Raw genomic sequence first — 5,329 nt, 5'->3', positions numbered from 1 at the left:
CAGAGCTAACCCTGACCCTGACCCTGACCCTGACCCAAACCCTGACCCTGACCCTAACCCTGACCCTGTTTCCCACCACCGTACGTATTTACTATGTAACAATCAGAGATATTTCCCACCACCGTGTTTACTATGTAACAATCAGAGATATTTCCGACCACCGTGTTTACTATGTAACAATCAGAGATATTTCCGATCACCGTGTTTACTATGTAACAATCAGAGATATTTCCGATCACCGTGTTTACTATGTAACAATCAGAGCTATTCCCACCACCGTGTTTACTATGTAACAATCAGAGATATTTCCCACCACCGTGTTTACTATGTAACAATCCGAGGTAAGCGTGTAGTATCAAGAAGTGCATGAAAAGTGCGTCCTACGTCTACTAGAGTGGTCGTGCCTCCGTAAATAATGTGTAAAACGTGCACTCTAGTCCGTGCGGCGATGCTATAAATAGAGTGGCGAGAAAAGGCTTGAGAGAGAAGAGAACAAAGGGACACAACTCGAGTGACGGTGTAACGATCTCATCTTTTGCCCTGACCCAGCTTTCGCATTCGGCCTTATTGATCTCGTATTACAGCGGCCTTATTGATCTCGTATTACAGCGGCCTTATTGATCTCGTATTACAGCGGCCTTATTGATCTCGTATTACAGCGGCCTTATTGATCTCGTATTACAGCGGCCTTATTGATCTCGTATTACAGCGGCCTTATTGATCTCGTATTACAGCGGCCTTATTGATCTCGTATTACAGCGGCCTTATTGATCTCGTATCAACTCCACAGTCAATACACCCCCCATAAGGAAGAGCATGTCAGGTGGTTTTTTTGTTGCAAGGAAAGGAAATTCAAATCAAATCAAATCAAATGAACTTTATTATCTTACATGGAGAAATTGCAGAGGTGGTGCATGTAACATAGAGACAAACGAAACACTACAACATTAGCATCATATCTCCTCTTACATAGTGTGATTATCGACCACTCGTACTTAAAATTCATAGGGTCAAAGATGAAAGTTCGTAAAGATAAAAATGTAGGCCTATTTTAACTTAGAAATTGGCTTCATCGCAAACAACTTCCCTTCTCAAAGGTGGACATTTTCAAAGGAATCGAAATTTTGGATCAAATCTCACCACGAATTATATATTTGATATATTATATCTTTGATATATTGAGATATGATGCTAATGTTGTGGTGTTTCGTTTGTCTCTATGTTACATGCACCACCTCTGCAATTTCTCCATGTGAGATAATAAAGTTCATTTGATTTGATTTGATGTGAATTTGAATTTCCTTTCCTTGCAAGAAAAAAACACCTGACATGCTCTTCTCCCTCAAGTTAGTGCATCGCTGTAATAGTCTCTGGAATAAACATCGAATGCACAAGCTGGGCCCAGGCGCAACATGAAATCGTTACAACGGTCCTGCCGAGCTCCCGTGCACACCTTGCAGTACAGTGAACGTCAACAACAGACATGTTGCCAGATTGCATATCACGCTGCTACACACGACACTTCATTGCTATAATCTCACAATTGCATACGTGTATCGTCAAAGTAAATGTAACAGACCCAATGTCAAGTGATACGTGTACGTGTATGTATGCAACAGCCACAGTGTCAAGAAATACAATCAGAAAATACAGGCCGCAGCCTCTGATATTCTACGCTCACACAATTCTCCGATGGTACACTGTGCATGGGTAAACAAATTGAGACGCAAACATTCTAATTATATAATCTGGAAAACAAATAAACATTCAGCAAAACATATGATGTAAATGTTCTACCGGTATCTGTGTGACTAGTATACAACTATTCAAGAACTACATTTGATGAGAACATAGTAAAATGAATTTTAGTTACAATACAACACCACAAATTCTTACAGATTCGATATAACACCACATCAGTTTCCTATACAGTGACGAGGACAACAAATATATGATCACAGCAGTTAGTGTAACGTTTCCTAATTTCGTGCAAAGTCATGTCAATCTCTACAGATAGAGGAACGTGTCCCTAAGCCGGCCGTCGTAAAAAATGCATCATCCTACGTCACACATGTTAGGTACTGCACTAATGGTGACGTGACTGAGCATCCATACCCGTGTTTCTATAACACATGACGTCAATGGCTAAATGTCCTAACTTCATTACCCTTGTGAATACAACACAAGATGTCAATGGCTAAATGTCCTAACTTCATTACCCTTGTTAATACAACACATGATGTCAATGGCTAAATGTCCTAACTTCATTACCCTTGTTAATACAACACATGATGTCAATGGCTAAATGTCCTAACTTCATTACCCTTGTTGATATAACACATGATGTCAATGGCTAAATGTCCTAACTTCATTTCCCTTGTTAATACAACACATGTCAATGGCTAAATGTCCTAACTTCATTACCCTTGTTAATACAACACATGATGTTAATGGCTAAATGTCCTAACTTCATTACCCTTCTTAACACAACACATGATGTCAATGGCTAAATATCCTAACTTCATTACCCTTGTTAATTCAACACAATGATGTCAATGGCTAAATGTCCTAACTTCATTACCCTTGTTAATACAACACATGTCAATGGCTAAATGTCCTAACTTCACTACCCTTGTTAATACAACACATGATGTTCATGTCTACAGCACACAGCAGTGAAGATCGTTGTCATCAGCTGTCCTAATTCTCTAACCCGTTTCATTGCATGCAACATAAACGATAACAACAATCAACAAGTCGCGTAAGGCGAAATTACTATATTTAGTCAAGCTGTGGAACTTACAGAATGAAACTGAACGCACTGCATTTTTTCACAATGACCGTTGTCCGCCGCTTGTGCAAAACGGAGTGAAACTGACGAGCCTGTTCAGCGCGGTAGTGGTTTCGCTGTGCTGCATAGCACGCTTTTCTGTACCTCTCTTCGTTTTAACTTTCTGAGCGTGTTTTTAATCCAAACATATCATATCTATATGTTTTTGGAATCAGGAACCGACAAGGAATAAGAGCAATTGTTTTTAAATCGATTTCGGAAATTTTAATTTTGATCATAATTTTTATATTTTTAATTTTCAGAGCTTGTTTTTTTTATCCAAATATAACATATTTATATGTTTTTGGAATCAGAAAATGATGTAGAATAATATGAACGTAAATTTGGATCGTGTTATATAAAATAAAATAAATTATTACAATTTTTAGATTTTTAATGACCAAAGTCATTAATTAATTTTTAAGCCACCAAGCTGAAATGCAATACCGAAGTCTGGCCTTCGTCGAAGGTTGCTTTACAAATTTTTTAATCGATTTGATTGAAAAATGAGGGTGTGACAGTGCCGCCTCAACTTTTACAAAAAGCCGGATATGACGTCATCAAAAGTATTTATCGAAAAAATGGAAAAAAAACATCCGGGGATATCATTCCCAGGAACTCTCATGTCAAATTTCATAAAGATCGGTCCAGTAGTTTGGTCTGAATGATTATCGCTCTACACACACCTCTGCCGGTGTGCTTGGAACACACCACACGAACACACGCCAGTGCCGCTGTAATGGTTTTCGCATTCGATATAATCCGCAGACTGAAATGCTGCTTCTCCGCCAATGAAACAGGTGCGCTATTGGAGGGAGAAAAGCGTGTCAGTTTCTTGCAAGAACTCGCGATGAACGGCGATAGGTCCTTCACAAAATGTCGATACCTTCGAAAACGTGCATCGAGTGGTAACGTCCCTTAAACTAGGAATGGAAGGAGTTTGCGATAAAGCAACATTTTAAGTTATAAAACCATTTTGCTTAGAACGAATTTGACCCGATGTGTTTTAAGTACGGAAGGTGGATCATCAGTACTTTGGGAGGGAGGGAGGATATTCAGTGTGGAGTTTATACGCGACTCAAAAAAGTCAAGGCTGAAGGCTAAAGCTGGACCCAGGCGGACAATGAGACCCCTTGACCGCTAACACAATGCGAACAGCTGGACCCAGGGGGACAATGAGACCCCTTGACCGCTAACACAATGCGAACAGCTGGACCCAGGTGGACAATGAGACCCCTTGACCGCTAACACAATGCGGACAGCTGGACCCAGGCGGACAATGAGACCCCTTGACCGCTAACACAATGCGAACAGCTGGACCCAGGCGGATAATGAGACCCCTTGACCGCTAACACAATGCGGACAGCTGGACCCAGGGGGACAATGAGACCCCTTGACCGCTAACACAATGCGAACAGCTGCTGACCACACCGTGACGTCATTTCTCCACACATCCTGCACTTCTCTGAGTCTGTAACATGACACTACCTTGTGCATACTTCGTCATGTACATCATAACAAATAGGAATACGAGTATCTGATGCCTAGAGAAATACATACACAGAATTAGGAGGATGTGAAAATACCATGATACAAATCGTATTATAGCGGGTGTTGTGTGAAAATACCATGTTACAAATCGTATTATAGCGGGTGTTGTGTGAAAATACCATGTTACAAATCGTAATAGCGGGTGTTGTGTGAAAGAAAATACCCTGTTACAAATCGTCACTCGGCCAGTCATCACACATCACACATCACGTCGCCCTTCCCCTCCACACATCACGTCGCCCTTCCCCTCTACACAACACGTCGCCCTTCCCCTCTATACAACACGTCGCCCTTCCCCTCTACACAACACGTCGCCCTTCCCCTCCATACATCACGTCGCCCTTCCCCTTTACACAACACGTCGCCCTTCCCCTCTACACAACACGTCGCCCTTCTCCTCTACACAACACGTCGCCCTTCCCCTCTACACAACACGTCGCCCTTCCCCTCTACACAACACGTCGCCCTTCTCCTCTACACAACACGTCGCCCTTCCCCTCTACACAACACGTCGCCCTTCCCCTCTACACAACACGTCGCCCTTCCCCTCTACAAAACACGTCGCCCTTCCCCTCTACACAACACGTCGCCCTTCCCCTATACACAACACGTCGCCCTTCCCCTCTACACAACACGTCGCCCTTCCCCTCTACACAACACGTCGCCCTTCCGCTCTACACAACACGTCGCCCTTCCCCTCTACACAACACGTCGCCCTTCCCCTCTACACAACACGTCGCCCTTCCCCTCTACACAACACGTCGCCCTTCCGCTCTACACAACACGTCGCCCTTCCCCTCTACACAACACGTCGCCCTTCCCCTCTACACAACACGTCGCCCTTCCCCTCTACACAACACGTCGCCCTTCCCCTCTACACAACACGTCGCCCTTCCCCTCTACACAACACGTCGCCCTTCCCCTCTACACAACACGTCGCCCTTCCCC

Source organism: Littorina saxatilis, linkage group LG7 (assembly GCF_037325665.1).
Source record: "Littorina saxatilis isolate snail1 linkage group LG7, US_GU_Lsax_2.0, whole genome shotgun sequence".
NCBI lineage: Eukaryota > Metazoa > Mollusca > Gastropoda > Littorinimorpha > Littorinidae > Littorina > Littorina saxatilis.
Note: the sequence above shows the minus strand (reverse complement) of the source record.